Below are 25,513 nucleotides of genomic sequence, written 5' to 3' on the forward strand. Positions count from 1 at the left end.
AATGGATTTCAATGAATTTATAATTAGAAACCTTGGTAGAAGGAACTCAAAGAAAAGCAAAACAAAAAAATCGAAAAAAATTATTTTCTATTTTTAACGCTATTTTCCGCAAATCTTTTTTATGAAAACTTCGCAGAGCGGAAGGCTACAGTGAGTCCCAGTAAACTGTGCAATTTGAAGACGACATTTATAAGAAATTTTATATCAATAGCTTGAAAATCTAAATATTAAGTAAAAAGGGCCTGAGTACACGCAAAATAGCTGGAATTCATTTTCATTCATTGGACCATTTAAAATCATAACTTTAGTCTAACAGTTGCCTTTCTTTTTCACAGTCTATCCCATTATATTTTATCTAATTAGCACAAAGGACAGTGAAAAAACATTATATCCCACCTCGGAATAGGTCGGATATGTGCAATTTATTTTTCAACCAATATGAAGCATAAAGTCTGGCCGCGTCAACCTTGTTGCACCGGCTAGTCCTGTCCATAGAGCTAGGTACAGTACAAACTGGAACCGGAAATTCAAATGTACTACGGCTGCCCGTAGTAACGATTTTGTTTCATTAATTTGTCGAAAACTTGACTTTATCTAGAAACATCCACAATCAGGTCGATCATTAATCCTAACATTATTTTCAACCTCTCAAAATTTACCAAAGACAGATCGATCTATTGAACACTCTGTGAGAATTAGCTACCACTGATTTCTCATCAATGGCTAAATATTTGGTTTCTCGCAGTCGAATCTGAGCTAGAATGGTATACCTTTAATCCCGATTGCTTAATCTAAATATTCCATGTGGGCACTTTTAATTTCCTTCTTAATCCACTCTTTTTTATCTTTTCTCCCTGCCAGTTTCCGACCAATGAGAGTTTACTCATTAAATGGCGCGCAAATTTCAAATTTCCCGTCTTCTCTGATTGGCTGTTTCTCCAAACCCCACTCGATTGGTTGAGTTATTTACACTTTTGTTTAACCCTATCTCTGCTGGGGTACTTGAAAACCAGGATATGCTGGGGGGGTTCAATTTGACCCCCCCCCCCCCCTCTAAATCCCATGTTTGATGTCCAAATATGACAAATGATACATCATTGACATCATTGGAAAGCTCTTGTGCTCTACTTTTAGAATCTGCAAAAAAATTGCCAAATTGGCAAAAAATTGAATTTTTTATCGCAAAATCCAGTTATATAGTAAAAATGTTTGCAAAAAAAATTTGTCCAAAAAATGACAAATTATACATTTTTAAAAAGCCATTGACCATGCCATTTCAAATATTGCAACAATTTTTGCAAATTTTAAATAACCTGATTTTTAATCAAGAAAACTAAAAATGTGCAAATTTCCTCTGACAGGTTGTTTGCAAAAATTTGCAATTTTTTCGCAAAACTTGTGCAATTCGTTTCCTTATGTCAAAGACTTTCCAAAAAGCTAAATTTTATCAAAATCTGACAAGTGGATATGGGTCAAAACAAAGATTCAGTTTGTCACAGGAAAAAGCAGTGATTCAGGCAGTGTGCCTGAGGACTCAGGAAGTTAGTATTAAAGTCCGGTTTTAGGCCTAAAGGGAGGGCTTTGGGTATGTAAGAAAAGTCAGAAAATTTCAACAGTCTCAGACCAATACTTTTTGAGTTATGTAAAAAAACTACAGCAGGAATAGGGTTAATTAAACATAAGATTGAATTAATCTTGAAATATACAAAATAGAGAATATCTCGATATCCACAATTCTAAAGTTTTCAGCTCAGATTGTTAAGAGAAAATATCTATTTTTATCTTACGAGGACAAAGGATTTCAGTTTTGTTACAAACTCTGATTTTCTAATCCCCAATTCTGGCAACCCAATGTCATGGGCTTTTTATATATATGAAATTAAAATTACATTAATTAATCTAAGTTTGAAATATCAAAGGTTTACAACATCAGGTTGCAAAGATATAGGGATAAGGTTGTTTGACTTTGTGGAAAAAACTCAACTCCTTTATACAGAATTGCTTCGCTCTGACTGTTTTAATTATAGAACTTTTTTATGTTTCGTGATTACAAATCAAAAAATAGTTTTTCTTTTTCGAATATTGTTTCAAGAAATATATATATATATATATATATATAAATATAAATATAGTATTTTCAACTTTTTCAGTTTAAATATACATTTTAGATGTTTAAATACATATTTTTTTTAGTTTTAAATTTTTATTTCAGTGCGATTTGTTTTAACAGTTAAATATTACAACATTTCAACTTTAGAATAAAGATCGAAGTACATGTATTCATTAATTAAGTACAACTGTGTAACAGAGTACTGTTTTAGTTGGATAGTTTGTTGTTTAAAACATAAGACACATTTATTAATTTAATTTTAATACATATTTTCAAAGACAAAATGTTTTTAATTGAAAGTTAACAATATTTATCACTTTAAATGTAAAACAATTTTATCATATTTTAAAAAATCCGTGAAATCATTGTAAAATATGCTCCAATATCAGTTTTATTCCAACTGATGATTGGGTTAGACCCATGAAACATTTTGTCTTGGAAAAAATATATATTTAAACATGTTTAAACTGGTTGTAAATACTATATCAGTTGGAGACCGTGTGTCGAGAACTCTTGAAATCTTTGGTTTTCTACAATTGAATAAACATAAATATTTATATAAATCAAGTAGTAATCTATGTTTGTCAGTCTTTGGGATTAACTATTTATAACACTAGGTTATTTTGGTTCGAGGTGTTATAAAGTTTTAAACAGAAATATTCTTTTTATCGAGAAGGTTCAAGGCTTTTTAGATTTAATTAAAGCTAAAAAGGCTTGAACCTTAGATAAAATAATAGTAATTTTTTTAAACGTTTGTGTGCTTGTCTTATTTCATTGAATTTCGTGGATAGAACCAGGTTCTTTGTCTGGTAATTCTATGTTGATTAGGATGATTTTTATAGAGAAAATTTAGATTGCCTGGCAAAGCTGGTAAATTAATAAGTGGAAAATATTAGACAAAAATAGGCTTTATACAGTGAGAACCAGAAAACTATGGGTTAGGAAGACGACATTAAAGTAATAATGAAGTGGTTTTTTTTATGTTATTACAATCGATTAGTTTTCATTAGACTTAAAGTACTTTAACGTGTTGTACAGTCCTTGTACAAGATGCCCAGCTAACTATAATTATAATTTCCTTCAAATTTGCACACGGCTCATTTCAGTAAAAGACATAATAATGCGCTTGTTCATGCTTGCATTCTGTATCACATATCATAACAAGTAGAACGAAATACATGGTTTTTAGTCACATTTTATTCTCGAATTCAAAATCTGTCGAAAATAGCTAAAAAGGCCTAATATCTATTTGAATATACTCTTATCAAATCTGTAAAACAAAGAAAAAATAAAAAATATTAAATTACAATAACTCTTCATTTAATGGGTAAAATTGAGCTACCAATGTGTTGAAGCTCTGCACTAAATTTGTGTCTTAATCACTGATAATTTAAATCGCTAGATTTCGATATCCGTTATGGACACTTATATTTAAAGAGCAATGCTTAATCTCGTATTCTCAGCTTGTACAATAAGCCCCTAGTTTACCGTAATATTTCGCAAGATTGTATTAGTTTACCGTGATCCGTGATATTATTACGCAAGATTGTATTAGTATACCGTGATATTATTACGCAAGATTGTATAGTAGTTTACTGATTACGCAAGATTGTATAGTAGTTTACCGTGATATTAATACGCAAGATTGTATAGTAGTTTACTGTGATATTATTACGCAAGATTGTATAGTAGTTTACCGTGATATTATTACGCAAGATTGTAGTAAATTTAATCGGCGAATGCCTAGGTGTAGACCCGGGTAGCGTATTGAGTATACACCGCACACTTCAGTTCGTCCTAGCTTCTTGAGCATAGGCCATATACATACATACACCCTACCGGGTGGAATATTACACTCACTCTAAAAGGGACTGTTAGCTAATTTCAAGTGAACCTCCATGTAAAGATGGCAATGTCCAATTTACAACGGTACCCTTGAAACCTTAATCTGATCAAAAATGTAGAAGATACCGTCGTTTTCCTGACTTGAAAAGTGTTAATTTCTTTAATCTTCTCCATTGCTCCTTATAAACAAGAAATGCGCAAGTGGCTTTTTCAAAGAAAAGAAAAAAATTAAAGTTTAAAGTTTAAAGAAACATAAACATGGATATCTAATTCATACTTAATCTGACAAATTGCTCTTAAGGGTACCGTTATCAATCGAGCGTTGCCATTTTAAAATCCCTTTGAATATTCTTTTCTTTAATCTGTAAAGTTTAATATATTCTTAAATTGTATTCTCGACAATTTTGTTTTTATTACACTATGCAAAGGCTGGACCCAGGTAGAAGGCCTGGACGATTTTTCAAATCGATTTTGCCTCGACTAGTCAAAATTTGGAATAATTTTATAAAAGAAAACTGGTAAAAAACTGGAAAAGAAGAATATTTTAATATCGGTTGAACTTCGTAGATTTTTGTGAAGCCTCCTAAAAGCAAAAAAGCGTCTGGATTCTTAAAAACGTTTGTCTAAAGATGCAATATTTTTGTTGCGGACTTTTTCTTCTTGTTTGCTTTAAAATTGTAAAATCAATACCAAATATGTTATAATGAAGACGTTTCAGGGGTACCGTACTTTTTCACGCTGTGCTTTAAATTTGAATTCGTATTAAATTAATTGTTTATTGTCTTACAGTCTTAAAAATAGTGAATAACGAGTGATATCCTAAAACATTGAGAAAACTTCCATCGGGTAAGGTTTTCTTATATTTTTTCAGAAAAACTTTTTTTATATTTCGTCAACATTTACCTAATGTATAACTTATCAAGAGAGCTTTTCCCCAACTTCTATTCTTTTCAATGTTAATATAAAACAATTGAAACGGGTAAAAAACCACATTGATTTTTACGAAAAATTAACTACTACAAAGTGTATCTTGTCTTTATTTGAATATTTTTTGATCTTTTATTCAAAATCTGTAAAAAAAAAGGAGAAAAAGATTTTAGACAATCCTTTATTAGACAGTGAGTTACTTTTTAATGGAGAAATTGCGTGTTTCTTCGTAACAAACTTTTTAAGGGTACCATGGTGAATGTGGGATCAAATCATACTATCGCTTCCCTTTACGCTAAAATTTCGTATATACGGTCCCTGTCAGTTTGGGTACACAGTTAGCACTCTTTAAAAGGAACCTTCTGACATAAATACAATGGTATAACTCATCCGTCTGGTTCGGACTAAACAATACATAAATATCTTATGTATGCATTATACATTAATAGCTTATAAATACATTATACATTAATATCTTATATATACGTTATAAATTATTAAATCTTATATATACATTTTGCACTAATATGTTTTTGAAATATTTTTAAATTTGATTAAAGAGTTTTTGATTAAAAAAGAAATTCTTTCAATTCCTGAGAGAAAAACAAGCAAGTTATTTTAACTGGAGAATTTACGAGGATGCAAAGTCGTTCAAATAGTTACACATCAATTGTATCGTATTCCTTATGTTTATGGAATTGCAAAATTCAAGATATGCATATATTGTTTGGTTTAGTTTATTTTGCATAAACCACAGAAACACCGCCATCTTTTTCAACTAAGTTTTGTTCTCAATTATGATACAACGTAATCTATATCTTTATACATACTTGTATGTTTGTTTGTTTTGTATTCAATAATCGTCGATACGGCTGAACCGATCGGGTCCAAACTTGTTTGGGACCTTACAGGACCCAGGTTTAGTTTATGAATGCTCAAAATTACAAAAAATTGTGTCCAAAAGTTTTTGATTTTTGTAAAATTTAGCGTGAAAAAATATGGCTAAATCCGCGAACGTTTTTTGTTTGTTATTGTTTGATATCGTACAAAGAGAAGATGCTCACAGATAGAGCCAAAGATAAAAACTGAAATAGAAGATGGGTGCAAAGAGCCCTAAGAGCCTATAAGTTACATTAATTTCAATGCAGAAATAGAAAATCAGCATTCGAGGCCACTTTGAACTAAATTGTGATGCGAATATGGTTCACACAGATTAATTTTCGAAAAGAGTGGGTTCACCTTAAAATGCCGCAATGCATTGAATTATCTTACATAAATAATATTTTGTAGCTAAAGATATATAAATTTTATAACTTTAACAAATTTTTAGCTTTTGTTTTAAGAAGTAATTGGTTAAACGATTTTTGGGTGACAGAGCACTCCTGTATGCCGAATCCATTAGTGTCTGATCCAATCAGGGAATTCAGTCATGTGTTTGTTGTCTATTCTGAACCAATAAAAATAGTATGGCGGTAACATCTATCTCATTATCCAATCAGTGTTATGAATCCTTCAGTCGGCGCTATCAGTAAATGAAAATATTTACTTCTGCTGAAACTATAGTGAGAGTGCAACCTGTGATGCGTTTATCATGATCGTTCTCTTTATCCCTGAATTTTATTTCACTGAAACCTTCAAGATATAGCAGCAGAAGGATGGACACTGCTGAAAACAGGTTGTATTTTTCCACCCTATCATCAGATAAATAAATAGTTTGTTTACAACCCAGATGTTGCCCGTTTTGGAGGATTTAGATAATCTTCTTTGCAGATTTCATACTTTACTGTATGAAGACGAAATTTACTAAACTTCCGGAGAAGCATGTTGCATTCACAATGGTACCCATTTAACCTTTCTCTGCAGATCAAATTTTAATGAGATATAAATTAATCAATGATTTTCTAGCTTAAAAACTATTCTTTTCTTTTGTATCTATCTATCTGTCTATCTATCTATCTGTGTATATATCTATCTTCTATCTATCTCTCTATCTATCCATTTATCAATCAATATCTATCTATAGATCTATTTCTCTATCTATCCATTTATCAATCAATATATATCTATCCATCTATCTATCTATCTATCCAACCATTTATCAATCAATATCTATCTATCTACTATCTATCTATCTATCTATCTGTCTATCTATCTATCTATCCATTTATCAATCAATATCTATCAACTAATCTATCTATCTATCAACTCACAACAAATATGTCAGTTTCGTGTTGGATTTTTAATTAAAATATAAATTGGAGAACAAAGATTTCATAGTGATGGAAAGGGGGGTGTCCATAGATCCCCCCCCCTCCCCCAGATTTTGAAGTTTAGTCAAAAATGGTCAAAGATGGTCTAATAGATTTCTAAGCTGAAAATAATCAATCTTTGGCTAATTCCAAACCGTTTTCATGGTTTTTAATCAGAGTTAACGAATTTAAGCAAGACCTTGGGGCGATTGGAGCCATTTTTCAAAATCAGCAACACAGGATAAAAATAAAACCTTAAGCAGACTAAAAATCGTTGGTCAAAATTGCTGCGATTTTAGTAAATCATCAAATAATTGCAATTTTAGTTATATTTATTTTATCATTGCAGTCGATTCTATTTAAATTCGTCGATGATCATATTCAGAAATATTTCCGAGGGAGGAGCTTAATTAATATAGCTCTGAATTGTATAATTGTATTGCAAATGTTTTACACTGCATTCGTCCGGAGTTTTGCAAACGTTCAATTTTCGACATTTCACTCACTTTCGAGGATTTATTTTGTCAACTAAGATAATCAAAAAAATATTATTTTAAATTTCAAAAAATAACCTTGATTTTAGCTTGGGAACCCAGCGTTGTCCAAGGTAGTCATAGTTACTCATGTCGTTTACCCGCACTTGGTAGATCTTGCCGGGAAACTAAATCTTCGCTATAAACTTAGAATCTCAAAGCTAAGAACAAATTTCAAGCTAAGAACATTCTCATGGCTCTCCCGAGTTCCCCAATCAAAATTTGAGGCAAATTGGTCCAGGGGTTCCCGAGTTATGATCAGACAGACAAACAGAGAGTACAGCTTTAAAAATGAAGATAACGATCTGGTTAAGAAGGTTGTAAAATTTTGACCTTTAAGTTTATGTATTGTCAGCAAAACATGAAATGTTTGATTCTGAAAATTTAAAACATTAATTTTTAAAGATATAGATTTGAGGATTTAACTAAAATCTGAAATCTGAAATAAATTGATCTTCACGCCCGATATTTCGTTTTGATGGCTTAAATCCATTAATTTTTCCCACCCTCAAATCGACTTCCCTTCCCTGGCCCCCCACCCCTCCCATCTCTTTTATATTAAAATTGTAAAGGAGTCGGACAGTTACTCTTGACAAGGGACAAATTAATTACAAGGAACGTTCTTTTCAGGTTTATTTACACCTTGAGAGAGAGAGCTTAAAGGGACTGTTAACGTAATTTTACAGAACAACATGTTCGATTCACACATACACATACCCTTATAAAGCTTTGTCTGTTAAGAATGCATTCATGATTTCTCTTTTGTTCTTTTTAATGAAGGAATAGATGGATAATGTATATGGAAATCAATAATAAAGAATGAATAGATGAATAATCGATTGAATAAATAAAATATAATCATGGAATAGATTGATAGATGGATAGAATAAATCAAGGATAATAATGGAATAGATGGATACTGGATAGAATAAATCAAGGATAGTAATGGAATAAATGGATAATAATGGAATAAATGGATAATGGAAAGCATAAATCAAGGATAATAATGGATTAGATGGATAATTGTTAAAGGAAAAAAAGGAAAAAAATGGAATAGATGGATATCGGATAGAGGAAATCAAGGATAATAATGGAATAGATGGATAATGGATAAAATTAATCAAGGGTTATCTAAGAATAGATGGACAAGGGGTAAAGGAAATCAAGGATAATGACGAAATAGATGGAATTTTCAAGGATAAGAATTTACTAAATGGATAATGGAGGAAATGAAGGATAATGAATGGAAGAAATGAAGGATAATGAATAGAGGAAATGAAGGATAATAAATGGAGGAAATGAAGGATAATGAATGGAGAAAATTTAAATAATAGAGGGGGGATGAAAAGATTGAAAATAGGATGAACTATGCAAAGAAAAAGTTTAAGTTTTACAAAAACGTACCTCAACCCTTTGTGCATATTCTTAAACAGGGTGTTTCTTTTTAAAAAAACTTGATTTTAAATGTTGACAAAATGTTTTATCATAGTATAATGTTGATTTCTATGATTTCTCACGTTTGCGAAATTTTCTTAAATTATTTTTTTTCACCCTGTATATTGCGTGCATGATCCGCCTTATCTACGCACACAAAGCTAGGATTTGAGGGATTTAACTGACGCGCTTTCATACTTTGCAAACACCCGTTGCGCGCAGAGACATGAACAGAGCGAGTTATATTCTAGGATTTGAAATTATGATATTTTTCTTCAAGCAATATTTTTGCCATAGTACTTTTTGGTCTGTAAAAATATGCAATACTTTTCTTTTGACTGTAAGTGTATTTTTAAGTGACCATTCATGCAAACAAATGTCCGATTTACAACGGTAACCCTTGAAACATTTATCTGATTAATAATGTGGAAGATATTGTCGTTTTTCTGGGCTAAAAGTGTTTAATTCTAATAATTCTCAAATTAATTCTAAAAATTCTACACAATACTACATTCTCAGTATAACCGTCATACATTGCCGGCCACTCCCATTAAGTTTGTAAGGAAAAATTTGAAGTCATAAATCATGTTTTTTGTCAAAAATTATTTTTCCAAACCTTGTTTAAAAAGTTCCGCAATAAAGTAAATTTAAGGTTGAGCTGGTTTACGGCCAGAATCTGGCCGGAGGCAACAAACCGGGGCCATTTGCATAATTTGAGGAACTGCGGCGTGTTAGAGGAGGTCAACTTCATGCATATATATATACATATATATATATATAAAGGAGGTCAACTGCCTGCAATTGCATATATTTGTATGTATAGAGGAGGTCAACTTCATGCTATATAACCTGTCTAATATATGTATGTATAGAGGAGGTCAACTTCATATGCTATATACCCCGTCTAATATATGTATGTATTGAGGATGTCAACTTCATACTACATATCCCGTCATATATATATTTAGCCTTATTTCTCTCTGCATGATAATATTTACATTATCTCTGTCTCAACTTTCTGCTTGTTACCTATACCCCATGCCTCCGTCGCGTCCTTCTCTCCCTTCCCCCTTCCCCCTTCATCCAAAAATCGTTCTCTAGGAATATATCTTTTAATTTAAAGTTGTCATGAATCCTAGCTCAAAATTGCATGCTTGACAAGTTTGTTTAATTACATTTTGTAAAATTTGTACTGTGACCAAGGATATTAACCAAAACACCTAGTAAAACCGTATTGATAAATCATTTTTAAAAAAGTTACAAAATGCAATAAAAACAAACTTATCGAGGCTGCATTTTTGCATTGTAATAAAGAACTCACTTTCATTTGTGGAGAAGTTAAAACGTCAAACAAAACTATATGGTTTAAAACTGACCTAAAAACGACACCCATATCCTTACTGTTGTAAGTGCAAGACTAGGTGGGTGTATATTTCATCTTAGATTATTTTGAGAAAATGAAAACACTACAGATATCATATATTGTATAGATTACATAAATTAGTAACATAATACTGTAGAATGCCTTGAAATATTAAAGCAAATACATTCTCGATTAACACGCTTTATTTGCACTTTGGGGCGGATTTTATCATATCGAGAAATAGTTGAACCATATGATGGTTTACTAAATGATTAAGTACAGAAATATGCCAGTTTAGGCCTTCAAGGAACCATAGTTGAACCATATGATGGTTTACTAAATGATTAAGCACAGAAATATGCCAGTTTAGGTCTTCAAGGAACCATAGTTGAACCATATGATGGTTTACTAAATGATTAAGCACAGAAATATGCCAGTTTAGGCCTTCAAGGAACCCAAAATTCAAGAAAACGGAATAAACAAATTCCGTACAATCGTCTTTGAAGTCTCATCCTTTGTGGGTAACCCTGTATGACTTAGAAATTTTGAGTATGGGACGAGTAATCATTCCACAACTTTGAGGGAAATTAATTCAAGGGAATCATTCACTTACTGAAACCGACTTTTTTACCTAATTAGGTATATTCACATACACTATACCAGCCATTTTAGCAGTGAACAATATTGAAAAATATCAAAGATTGTTTTTATGGAAAACTTTTCAATTTTGTTTAAGTTTTAAATATTTTTTATATAGAAGATTTATATTTAGTTTGACGAAGGGAAGCTTTTTAACTAAAAATAAAAAATTGAAATTGAAAAGTTGCAGGAAACCATTAATACAGAGAAACAGACAGTATAAGTCCCGTACAGTCGTCTCTGAAGTCTCATCCTTTGTGGGTTACTCTGTAAGATGCAAGAATCAAGTTCAATGAGCATGATACACAGAAATTGTGCAGTGTGAACAGATCCATTTCACTAAATTACTGATTTAATAAGTGTCAAAAATGAGAGTGCCAGGATAAAAAAACTAGAGTGGGGGGGGGGCAGCTTGTATTGTAAGTAAAAAGCTGGGGTTGTTAACAAGAGCTAGAAATGCGGGATTACACTCAAACATTAGAGCTGAAAACTTTAGAATTGGAAACCCTTAATCCCGCTTGCTAAATCTCTGTATTCACTGTGGACACTTTTGATTTTCTACTTAATTCTGCTAGATTGCGACCAATGAGAGTTTTTTTTTATTTCCGACTTCTGCTGATTGGCTGTTCGGGATTCTATACGCCACTAGTTCGGGATTCTGTACGCTACTAGTTTGGGATTCCATACGCCACTAGTTCGGGATTCTATACGCTACTAGTTCGGGATTCTATAGGCCACTAATTCGGGATTCTATACGCCACTAGTTGGTTGAACTTAATACACTTTTCAGGAAACAAACTCTAGATTAAATTCATCTTGAGATTAATGAAAAAGGAGATCAATTGTTGATATAGATATCCACAATTTTAAAGTTTTCAGCTCAGATGAAAAAAAGATTGATTCCAAATTCAATCCCGGTTTAGCCTAAACCCTCTTTCATTTTTCGCTAACACTTCATTTAAGTTGTCACTTGAAACTTTGAAAGTACTTTGTCAATTCCTGTTAAAAACTTTAAATAAAAATGATACGTTTTCAGAAAGTTGATTTTTAAATGTAATGAAATCAGTTCTAAAGGAAAATAAATTCCTTGTCTTGCAAAAATTAGATTCATTGCAAAAAGTTATATTTATTGCAAAATATTAGATTCATTGCAAAGAAATACAAAATAATGAGGTGCAAACAATAAAACCAACCTAGAATTTGATTTGTCCCCCCACTAGACCTGCCTTCCCTCTTTCCCCCTTTTTCCCCTAATCAATATCTTTTTTCTACCCCTCCTCAATCTTTCTTCTCACCCTCCCTCCCCTCTTCTCCTCCTTTCTCCCTCCTTCTTCACCTTCTTTCCCAATTCTCCCCTCCCTCCCCCTTCTCCACCTTCTCCCCCTTCTTCACATTCTCCCCCTTGTCCCCCTTCTCCACCTTAACCCCCATGTCCCCCTTCCTTATCATGCTTCTATTATTCAAATTTATATTTGACTGTGGTATTAGGGTTGAGATTTCATTGTTAAAATGCTGGCAGAAATTGGCTGAACTTCAAGTTTTAGCTCATTCAGATTCAAATTAAAGTCAAAATTACAATGTTTGCATTTGAGAATATATGATATAGCTGCAAATTTAAGAAATACAATGTTTACTTTGATCTTTTTAAAATTCTATACATTGATATCTCTCGTAATTCATAATTGATTAGACAAAACGTCTAAGGGTACAGTTGTGAATCGGGCATTGCCATCTTTGCGTAGAAGATCACTTGAAACTATGCTTACAGTTTTATTGAGGTAAGTGGAGAGGAATTTACTTTGACCACTTTGGTGTATTTTCAACAAAATTGAGGTAGGAGCTTTAATTCATAAGCAGGGTGGATGAGACGTTTTTATGTCAAAAGAAATGTTTGAAAAGTCCTACCCTCTTCCCTCCTTTTTCCCCCTTCTTTCTCTTTCTACCCATTTCTTCAAATGCTTGTTCTCCCTCTTCTTTTTACTGACTGTCTCATATGCTAATTTGCATCATGAAATATTTAATTACCCAATAATAATAATAATAATTACCCAATAATACTAAACAATGTATGCAAAAATAATTATGCACTGCATGTGTGCATATGCAAATTATTGCAGACCTTTAAGGGACTGTAAGTGTTATTTCAAGTGAACCTAAATGCAAAGATGGCAATGTCCGGTTTACAACGGTACCCTTGAAACCTTAATCTGATCAAAAATGTGGAAGATACCGTCGTTTTTCTAACTCGAAAAGTATTTATTTCTGTGAGTGTCTCCATTGCTTCTAATAAAAAAGAAATGCGGAAGTCACTTTCGCAGAGAAACCTCAATTAAAATAAACAGTTTTAAGAAACAAAAACATTGAAATATATTCATTTCGAATCAGACAAAGCTGTCAAGGGTACCGTTGTAAATCGGGCATTGCTATCGTTGCATTGCGGCCGTGACTTAAAAGTACGCTTACAGTCCCTTTAAACTGGAAAATAAGGATCATGTGTCCGAATTTAATGAATTTAAACCGCGTCTCAAATCCCCCCCAAAACCGGTTTCAATTGAGCGTCGGCTGAAATCTTGACAATGACAATGTCCGATTCAAAAGGGTACCCTTGTATTGAGACCCTTTTCTAATAATAAATGTGGAAGATATTTTTAGTTTTAAAAGTGTTTAATTTTGATAATACTTGATCAGAGAAAGCGTTTAAGTTTTAAATTGACTAAAATGTCGTCGATTACAGGGGTATTCTAGACGACAAAATATCTTAAGTATTTTCCAAATTTAATTAATTAACGACAATGGAAATTTTAAACCCATCCCCCCTGGTGTTTTAACTATTTCAACTCAATGTTTAAAAGAAAGACGACATTTGAGAGGAAATAATTTTTTTTGGCGTATTCCCTCTTTAATTTTACATTCTAAACTTAAATGCGCAATTAATTATGTAATTGGAATATTTTTGATGTTTAAATGGTTACACCGTCCAGTGAAGATGAATAAAACTTCGTTTCTTGTTGCAGAGGCAGACTTACCGATCTCCTATTGGTCAAATCCCCGAAAGTCTGACCAATAAAAGAAAATAAATATTTGCGAGAGGGTCCAATTATTCAAAACTCAGCTTTGTCCAATCTTTCAAAAGATTTTGACTTAGATTAAACCTTTTTTGATAAACAAACACAAAACTAAGCATTTTCCTCTGACCCATTGTAAAATTGTATATTTATTCAAAATTCAAATTTTATTTCTTCAAATTTTAATCTTTTTTCAAAATTCAAAAAAAATTTCAATTCTATTTTTGTTCAACGGTCAACGCTGGGTACTTCAGCTAGTTAGTTGAATACACGGTTATCCACTACAGAATGACTAAAAACTCTAAAAATGACGATTTGAAGCTTGATTTTTGGTTTTTACATTTAATTAAGAACTATGAGTGTTTACAAAATGATCAAGCAGAGAAATAGTCCCATTCTGGTTTACAGGCTACAAGGAATGCAAGAAAACTGACCTAAACAAATTCGTACAATCGTGCCTGAAGTCTCATCCTTTGTGAGTAACCCTGTAAGTGTAAAAATGGACAAATCATTTGAAAGGTTAAATTCATGTTTGTACAGAGCGTCCCATATCATATTAGATTATCTCCAAGCTTAAAAGCCAAAATAAAACACATAATACTAAAAAACCTAACATTTTCTGCAAGAAAATTTTTTATATAACCCTTTTTCAATTTTTCAAAATGGTTATATTCTAGATTCTTAAATGATTTAATTAGTCCCGAAGATCCATTGACGATCTAAAATGATGTGGGACACCCTGTATAGTGTATATGTATTGTGTATGATACCAGTAGTCGGTTCGTTCTCTTGGTTTACTTGGATTTCCGGGATTCATAAAATTATTTTATTACCCCCCTCCCCCCACTTTACTCCCCTCCGCCGACAGGCCCCTGGCCAGGCTCATTTTATTACCCCTGGCCAAAAATATTTGAATAAAATGTAAATAATATTGTATTCTGAGTATACTGGTGTATACCATATATTCTACAAGGGTCCCGAGACACTAGTAAAAATTGGGGAAATAATGACATTTTGTTTAGGGTTTGGTGAAAGTCCATGTAATTTGACGGTACCATTCATTTTAAAATTTACATGTCCTTAAGATATCTTTGTTTTCTCAAGTCGTCGTCGTATATATCAATGCAATGAAGACGACTTTCTATTTCAATTTTCAGTTCTCCCAAGCTTTCAAACAGCAGAGGCGTATAAGGATGTAAACATAGAGAAGTTGCGTAAATTTTTAATTTGAAAAACGCATTATTATTGATAAAAAAGTTTTCTTCATTGTATTAGTATAAATGCAGAAATTTTAAGATTGCAGTTTCTCTGTAAAAGTTAATAAAGCGTATTGTTGCTGAAATCCAATTTGATCTTTTAAAGAAAAACGACGATATTTGCTTTATTGTTACTGAGATCGAAGCTAAAGGGTACCGTTGTGAATCAGGTGTGTAGAATTGTGGATCGCTTAAAACTACGTTAATAGTTTAAAGGAAGGACACACCGGTCGTATTTCATTGTTTTTAATCCATGAATAACGATTTTAGCAATTTTTCCCGTCAAAAGTAAACCCAATCTCAAAACCAAGCTAAGAACATTGCCGTGGTTCTCCCGAGTTCCTCAATCAAAAATTGAGGCAAATCGGTCCCGGGGTTCCTGAGCTATGATCGGACAAACAAAAATACAGACAAACAGAAATTACAATTATATATACATACAAGATGATTTGAGTACCTTATACAGAATTGGAAAACAAAAACATTGAAATATATTCATATCGAATCGATCAGACAAAGCTGTCAAGGGTACCGTTGTAAATCGGGCATTGCTAACTTAAAAGTACGCTTACAGTCCCTTTAAACTGGAAAATAATGATCCTGTGTCCGAATTTAATGAATTTGAGCCGCGTCTCAAATCTGTCAAAAACCGTTTTCAATTGAGCACCGGCTTAAATCTTGAAACATTTAATACAATTTTATTTAATTGAAACCAACCATATCTGAGCCGAGTCTCAAATCTCGATTTTTCAAAAACCACGAAAAAAATTGACAATAAAACAAGAATTAAAGGTTGAAATCGAAGACGGGCGCAGCCAAATACTTATAAGTTATATGTTTATAAGTTTATCAATATTCTTGGTTCCATTGAGAACTTTTTGAACTCGTAGAGCTCCTCTGGTTTTTATTTTATGTATACGAGTAGAAGAAAAACAAAGTTATCCATAAATTCAAAATTTTTTTTTTTTTTTGGAAAACATAAGGTTGAAAACAGATATTTTTTGAAAAATATATTTTTGAAAAAAATATATGATTTCACCCTTTCGTACAATTTTTAAGTCTGAAGTATTTAGTGTGGCGGACAAGTCGTCGTACTCTCCGCCATAATGTCTGCAAGCATCTACCTGATCTAAACTCATGTGATATATAAAAAGTCGCCATTTTTAGATTCACTTTTACTTTGTTCTATTTTCATGTAAAATATATTAGTTGTTTTTTGACTTTCGTCTTTTTATTTAGCCGTCGCTAAATTAGTCTATTTAGGTCTATTTAATTAATTTCTTGATTTTCTGCATTTTTAGATTTTTTCTTTCTTTTTTAAGTTAAAAACCCATGATTTTTGATATTTTAAAAGTTTTACAACACAATGTTTCATCTTCATTAGAAATGATAATCATTTGGTTACAAATAATTTTTACTTTATATAAAAATTTACTATTTGATATAGTTCTATGAATTTAACTGATTGTTTAATATAAACATATAATATATTCATATATTTATACATATCTATTTACATACATGAATATGAATGTATGTAATATGTGTAGTATATACATTAAAACGTTGAAATCGATCAAAACCATACTATGCATATTTATATATAAGCTCATTTGCAATGAAAATGTAATTTGTTTGTATACTAAAACCACACTGTGAACTAGACAGTTAAGGAGGTCAAATTTACGTAACATTATTGGACTGTGTGACCTCGCAGCTCCCCTACTTTTTATTAGTAGTATTAGAGAAACAAATTTCATTCTTAATATGTTGCAAACATACAGGGTGGCGTTATTTTTGCACAACCATCGTTTGTGAATTAAACATATTTTAGAGGTTTTTATAAATTTTTGTTTTAAACTAGTTTAGTATAGGTTTCATGATAAATTTCGGAACGCAAAAAAAAATGTCCAGACTCATTAGAATTAAGCATTTTAGCGTATTTCGTTTTAAGGATTGTGGCTACCCTTGCAGGCAACTTTTCCTGCAGGTCTCTGGCTTTTTTGTCAGATATTAGAAATTCAAAAAAAAAATTTCTTCTCAGTAGCTTTTCTATTAGAGGCGGTATAATGATAACCTAGTTGATATAATCAAAATCATTTCAATTTTAACAATTATAATTATACTTTCTCGAATTAAGAATTCATCTTTAGAAAATCAAATTCTTTAGTTGAATATTTTTGCCCTTAACCGCTGGGTTTCACATTTTTGTTTGATAGGAAAAGGTGTATTTGCAGCGGTTAAAGACATAACAGTTTGTTTTAAAAATGTTTATTTAAAGTATTTGATGTATCAAAATTCATAGTTTGAAATATCTAGGGTCTCCGAAATGCAATTGCAAGATTTAGGGATTACAAGATTGAGTGTAAGGCACAGTGACACGCACCTCTGACCCTTTAGTAAAAGTAAATTCAACCTAAAGTCTGACCGCGTCAACCTTGTTGCACCAGCTAGTCCTATTGAGTTTCGGCTTTATTTACCCAATGTCCGGACGGAACAGTACAAATTGGGACCGGAAAGGTTGAACCGGCTCGGAAATTCAAATGTATTACGGCTGCCCGTGGAGACTCAGTTCTGAACAACAAGACGTACATGTTTTTCTCTTTCAAAATTGCTTATTTTCAATTAACACGTCGATAAAGTAGAAGAAATTATCATGGATTGTGAATATGACATGTCATTTGAAATATCGTGTACTGTCCCTTTAAGAACGAGGAGATTATAGAATTGAAATATTGTGTACTGTCGCTTTAGGACCGAGGAGATTATATAATTGAAATATCGTGTACTGTCCCTTTAAGACCGAGGAGATTATAGAATTGAGATATCGTGTACTGTCCCTTTAAGACCGAATTATAGAATTGAATGAAAAAAACTGAATTCTTAAAACTCATGTCTGCCTGAGTGTAATTTGAAACATGGATTTTATATCTCCAATTTCAAAAATACAAGAGAGAGAATAGGATCCTTTATGATGCGAGGATTGTATTGTTACACGTGGGGAGAGGGGGGAGCAGGTCACTTACCCCCCCCCCCTCCAACACATCTCTTTATTTTAAAGTGGATCAGGCCTTTTTTAAAAACATAATATTTTTGGGTTTACGTTTGAAAAAAGTTGTAGAAATGTCTTCACTGGAAGATTGACAGAAGGAGAACACGGGCAGCCGTAGTACATTTGAATTTCTGACCCAGTTTGTACTGTATCGCCCGGACATTGGGTAAATAAAGCAGACACTTAAGAGGACTAGCTGGTGCAACAAGGTTGACGCGGTCAGACTTTAGGTAGAATTTACCTTTACTAAAGGGTCTGAGGTCCGTGATGAAGGTAATATTTATGCAGCACGACTTTGTGACCTTTTAGCTTCTTTATGTTTGATTTTAAGCAGACGTATGATAAGTGTAAATTTATTCGGTTTTATGTTAAAAATTCAAAACATTTTTGTTTTCTCAAAAGCTCTTCTATTATAAAAGTTCTGATTAAAATCAAATAAAATTTCAATCATACGTGATATTTACATTGATGTGAAGCTTTTGAATTACAATACTAATGGTAGCCTTTAAACAACAAAAAAAAGAGAAATTTATTCAAAATTCACCAAAAAAGGCACAATTTTATTTATAAAGCCTCTTCTGAATCTAAAATAGATAATGTGTGGTAACAATTAGTATTGTTTGTACTGTGGTGTAAAAAAATTGGATGATTTTTTCTGTTATATGTTCTGTAGGTATTTTTTCCAGTTTGAACTGGTATTTTTGCTCGTAAGAACAAAAAATAAGAATTAATACAATAATTATAAAATACTAATTAATACAAATTAATTTAGCATTTAATTACAAATACAAAACAAAACTTGATCAACTTTTGAGAATTCTGTTACACAGTGCTTTAATATTTTTCCTTTCTTATAGCTCACAATTTTTGATTGCAACAAAATAGAAAATTATTACAGGTTGTTGGTTACCAGCAACTATTATTCACACCTTTTAATCGTACTGGGTGTCGGTCTGAAACCAAGTTTCGTGCAGGTTTGACAAATGTGGTAGGATAATTTTGTAGATTTTACAAATGTGGTAGGATAATTTTGTAGATTCACAAATGTGGTAGGATAATTTTGAAAATTTCACAAATGTGGTAGGATAATTTTGTAGATTTTACAAATGTGGTAGGATAATTTTGTAGATTTTACAAATGTGGTAGGATAATTTTGTAGATTTCACAAATGTGGTAGGATAATTTTGTAGGTTTGACAAATGTGGTAGGATAATTTTGTAGATTTTACAAATGTGGTAGGATAATTTTGTAAATTTTACAAATGTGGTAGGATAATTTTGTAGATTTCACAAATGTGGTAGGATAATTTTGAAGATTTCACAAATGTGGTAGGATAATTTTGTAAATTTTACAAGCGTGGTAGGATAATTTTGTAGATTTCACAAATGTGGTAGGATACTTTTGAAGATTTCACAAATGTGGTAGGATAATTTTGTAGATTTCACAAATGAGGTAGGATAATTTTGTAGATTTCACAAATGTGGTAGGATAATTTTGAAGATTTCACAAATGTGGTAGGATAATTTTGTAGCTATCATAAATGTGGTATGATAATGTTTGATTATTTTGTGGATTATACAAATGTGGTAGAATAGTTTTGTACATTTCCCAAATGCGGTAGGATAATTGTGCAAATTTCACAAACGTGGTAGGATAATTTTGAAGATTTTACAAACGTAGTAGGATAATTTGTAGATTTCACAAATGTGGTAGGATAATGTTGGATTATTTTGTAGATTTTACAAATGTGGTAGAATAGTTTTGTACATTTTGTATATTTCACAAATGTTACAGAATAATAATAATAAGTAGATTGCATAAGCGTAATCATACTTTTAGAGAAATAAAACTTTCTCATCATTTAATGATTTGATAAAAACCTTTTAAAAGTCCGAAAAAATTTGGAGTTTCGTTTATCGTTGTACTTTTCAATTATATTCATAGTTACCATTCCCATGTTGCTACTGATTGTTCCAAGTTATATATTCATAAAACATTGCAATCCAAAATTTGCACGCTAGGCCCCGAAAAATTACTCCTTTCAAACTTAAGCTGGAAAATCGAGAGTTGCATATATAATGCATATTTCTATGGCTACACAAAAGTATAAGTGAGTTTGTAAGGAAAACCAAAGGCCAAGCCGTTACGACACTTTAAAATCGAGGCTGTCTAAAAAATCTGATAACTTTCAGAGTTGTATATATTAATCAAAGCCTTGAATGTACACCCCGTCCTTTTTTACAAAGTAAAGCACTGTAAATCTTTCAACCCACATCCTGCCTACTGGGATGACTGTCGATTTTTCTTTTTCTTTTTGATTACTTTTGTATTCCACCGAATCTTTGCATTTTCATCAAATCTAATAAATTTATTTTTCTGTGAAATTTTTGTCACAGAAAAATGAATGATATCAAATCAAATCTTATGAAGAAAAAATCTCTATTTAAAGGGAGTGACCGGCAATATATAGTAGTTAAACTGAGAACGTATATTGTGGAAAAAAAATTTAGGAATCATTTGAGACCAATGATACGTTTTTACGAAGCATATTTGTTCAGCAAGAGCGCAAATTCAACCTTTAGAATTCTCATAAATTTTTCATTTTTAAGGCTGAATTTGAGAATTGGTTTTACAAAAATTATTCAATAACGACGACGAAAACTGTAGTAAAAATTCCACAGAAAACTAAGTAGTTGTTTAGGAACAGGTTGAGAAAATAAAATTTACTTTTATCATCGAAAATAAGTAATATTTTTCAGTTATTTGTTTCTGTAATGTCTCATTGTTAACGAAAAATTTTTGAAAAGACATTTAAAGAGTTTGAAGAAATCTGCGAAAAAATGTATTATGTATAAGAAATTCAATCTAATGATCAAAAAGAAATAATTAATTCTAACATTGATTTATTGAGAAAATTTCAATTGAATAATATGTTCCTAAACATCTATTTATTTTACTACAAACTTGTGGAAGATATTGTTGTTTTTATAGGTTTAATTAAGATAATTCCTAAATGCTTTCCTTTTATAGTGAAACCACAATTGAAAATAATCAGTATTTTAAAATAAAAAACATTTATCTCAAAAAAAACTTGATCAGACAAAGCAATGTAAATCGCAATCTTTGCTCGAAGAGTGACTTGAAATTACACTGAAACTGTAGCTTCCTTTAAGACACAAAAGTGTGTACCCTAATATTTGTTTATGAAGATTAAATGGTCGTGGAGCTCAGATATATAATATATTATATCTCAACCTATACGTTAACTATCTATCTATCAAAAAATTGACCACTGCGTTTATTGAAGCGTATATAATTTATCAAAGTTAACGTAAAATTCCCAAACTGTGAATATTCAAAAATCATCTTTTATAGATAGATAGATAAATAGATAGGGTATAAGAGATATATATATATGTATATCTTATACCCTATCTATACCCTATATATACCTGCGTATACTTTAGTTGATGCTAAAAATGATCGTTTCGTTTATAAAACGACGAAGAAAGAACGAAAAACGAAACGGTCGTTTTTAAAAACGATGGTTTTGAAAAAATCGTTTGTTAAATTTAAAAACGAAGTTAACAACCGTTATAGACCAAAAGACAACATTAATAAAACTTAACTTTCTGAGAAAAAAAAAATAATTAACCATCATACAACTCAGAATCAGTAGCGAACATTTTTTCAAAAACAAGTGGTTTTTTCGTAGGAACAGAGCAAGTTATTGAGAGTCAAGCTATTCAAAATCTAAAATTTTAAAATCTTTTGATTTCACAAAAATTAATTAACGATAGAAATTTGATTGGAGCAAGCTTTTCTATGAAATTTATCTATCAATCTTTCTTTCTATCAATGTTTATCTTCTCCTCCTCCTTCTCCTCCTTCTCCTCCTACCTCCTCCCCCCAGATTTTCAATAGGCTTTGATTTCAAGCCAGTCATCTTGGATTTAGGCCTAGTCAGGTTTGGACAGATAAACATGGTCTTATGTCAAAAAATATTTGAAATCAAGGTTCACAATGTATGAGTGTGTCTCAAAAACTAAATCGTCATTGGTCTACGCAGCATTCAATTGTAACACTCACTCTGACTCTGACTCTGACTCTGATAGACAATTTTAAAACGTTAATCTGGAAATTAAAGACGACTTTTTAAAATGTAGCTTGATTACAATAATTATACCTTTCTATGTTTTTAAAGCTGGGATTTTTACTTTTTTTAAGGTTTAAATTCAAGATTCTAATCCCAGAACGAAGTGAGTGATTAAAAATCTTGAATTTAAACCGAAAACAAACAAAAAAGTAAAAAAAAAATTACAATTGCAAACATAAGACAGTAGGATAGATGATTTAATTTAGTTCAAGGAGGGGAAGAAGGCCATCCACATCAATTTCTCGTCCTAGCCACATTCTCCTCATTTTCTCATTCGAACCACCTCGGAATCCTCGTCCTTTGATTATTTTGTGTTAAAAAGTTTCCAATTCTTGAAGATAAAACTATTTTTTTTAAATCTGGCCACGTTAGGGCATAGAATATGGATGGACTAAAGTATTGCAATTATTATATCATGTTTAAATCTTCAAACCCATGAGAATGATGTAAAACTTAATTTAGGTAAATTTTGAATCTCTTCTGCCTCCGTAATGGCTAACCTTCGTGATATAAAATAAATAGCAAAATATTTGGCATTCCTCTGCCTATAATTTTCCCCATAGAACCATCCGGAAAAATTCTATGGTTTTCACTATAGTAAACAAAAAAGATTGAAGTTCTATAAACTTGGAATTATTTGCGGCATTCTACACCAGGAATATCTGAAAATGCGCGTAAAAAAGGTGAACATTTTTAAAGGCATTAAACTTGAAACCTTTAATTCAATTGAAACTTTCTTTTTCGATTTACAAAAATTTGATATTTCATTTATGCTCTAACGTGGCTTTATTCTTAAAAAATAGTTTTATCTGGAAGGATTAGACACTTTAAAAAAATGATATTGAAAGGACAAGGATTTCGATGTGGCTCGGACGAGAAAATGAGGAGAATGTGGCTAGGACGAGAAATTGTTGTGGTTGGCCTTCCTCTCCTCGTTCAAGTTTTATAATAATGTGCGATTTTTTTTAATAAAATCCGCGAAATCGAAATGAAAACCTGAAAATGTTACTCATTACTACAAAGAAACTATTTACATCCAAGATCATGAAATTGTCAGTAAAAAAGCGGGATAGAAATTCTTTCAAAAATTGAATTAAGAATATTTTTGAGAAAAAGTAAAAATATAATTTTGATATTCTAAAACGCAGAAAAAAAACAGAAACGTAGATTCATTTTGCAATCAACTCAAATAACTTTTATAATTCGAACTGACTTACAAAAAAATGTTTTTAAAAATTAAATAAAAATATGTTTTTAGATTCATACATTTACATTATTCACTTCTTTATTATTTTTCCAGTCTAGTTTTAAGTGTTACCATGTAGAAACATCTACTCCATAACACGTTTCGAAACGTATCTATCCAGGTACAATTCGTCTGATATCAAACTCAACCAGGACTGAATCCCAAGCTCTAAATTCCACACAGGGACACAAGAGTATCTATCAAAATCCTGCCATTAATACAGTATTCAACCAATACTGAATCCCAGGCTCTATAAGCCACACAGGGACACAAGCGTGGCGCTACCAAGCAAGCTATATATAACGATCCCAAATGATAGGGATGATCCAATATTCTTAACGTCACACAAGGACACAATCAACACAGCTACAATCCCATGAACTATCAACGCTACTACACTGGGTGCAATCTCATTAGCTATCAATGTCAATACAGACACTAGCAATAAACTGATCAATGTCTCAAACAGGACATGATCCACACAGCTACAATCCCATGACTAATTAACCCCACTGTTCAGGGCACGATCTCGTTAGCTATTGATGTCAATAATACAGACATTAGCAATCAATTGATCAGTGTTAACTAAGACATGATCCACACGGCTACAATCTTGTGATTAATCAACGCCACTATACAGGGCGCATTCTTGCTAGTTATTGATGTCAATATAGACACTAGCTATAGATAAATACCAATACTCAAGGTATGATCTCCACTTGTATGATTCAACAAAGAACCAAATTACTTCTAATAACGGAATCAAAGCAGAGTCTCAATTAACTAACTTTATTTTATATCTTATGTCACAAAGTTAACAGGAATTGACGTAGTTACAATTCCTAAGATGTTATCGTTTTCACATGATTAAGACCATCGTATAACATATCTATCGTACAGTTAAAGTTAATATATGTATTTATAGGATTAGCGAGAAAAGATATAATGCAGTTAAGCTATCTCCGCACATGTTTATAGCATAATTTAAGTATGTCGCATTATTCAAGCTAATCGTGTTAAGTATTCAATTGAAACGTAGTTCCAATGAATAATGTCATTATGTCTAAGTTTACAATATTAAATCATTAATATGTACAACGTACTGCAGTTTTACAGGATATTATGTGTCCTCGATTTTTGCTAAAGACAAACCGTGGATCTTTGTTTGACTTCTACGATAGATTGAATAAAATACAAAGGATTAAACTTTCTGATGACCTGAAATGTATCATAAACAACGAAGGGTAAAGGAATTAATAGATAGATAGATAGATTAATAGATTAATAGATAGATAGATTAATAGATAGATATATTGATAGATAGATAGATTAATAAATAGCTAGATTAATAAATAGATAGATTAATAGATAGATAGATTAATAGATAGATAGATTGATAGATAGATAGATAGATAGATTAATAGATAGATAGATTAATAGATAGATAGATTAATAAATAGATAGATTAAGAGATAGATAGATAGATGGATAGATAGATAGAAAGATAGATTTATAAATAGATAGATTAAAAGATAGAAATCAAAAATATATTTATCATCGGTCCTATCATGGATAATAATTGCAACTGTTAGATGATAAATTTTTGGGGACAAGAGAGAGGGGGAAGAGGGGGAAGGG

General features: G+C 31.5%; 1 protein-coding gene across 1 annotated transcript in view; it reads left to right on the plus strand.

Annotated features, from left to right (window-relative positions):
• The window catches only part of LOC111709450 (uncharacterized), a gene marked incomplete at its 3' end in the record, with an annotated part of 48,331 nt that overhangs the window by 14,222 nt on the left and 8,596 nt on the right, over nucleotides 1-25,513 (plus strand). The gene's annotated exons all lie outside the window — the stretch shown is intronic.

This window comes from Eurytemora carolleeae, unplaced genomic scaffold (assembly GCF_000591075.1).
Source record: "Eurytemora carolleeae unplaced genomic scaffold, Eaff_2.0 scaffold969, whole genome shotgun sequence".
In the NCBI taxonomy this organism is placed as follows: Eukaryota; Metazoa; Arthropoda; class Copepoda; order Calanoida; family Temoridae; genus Eurytemora; species Eurytemora carolleeae.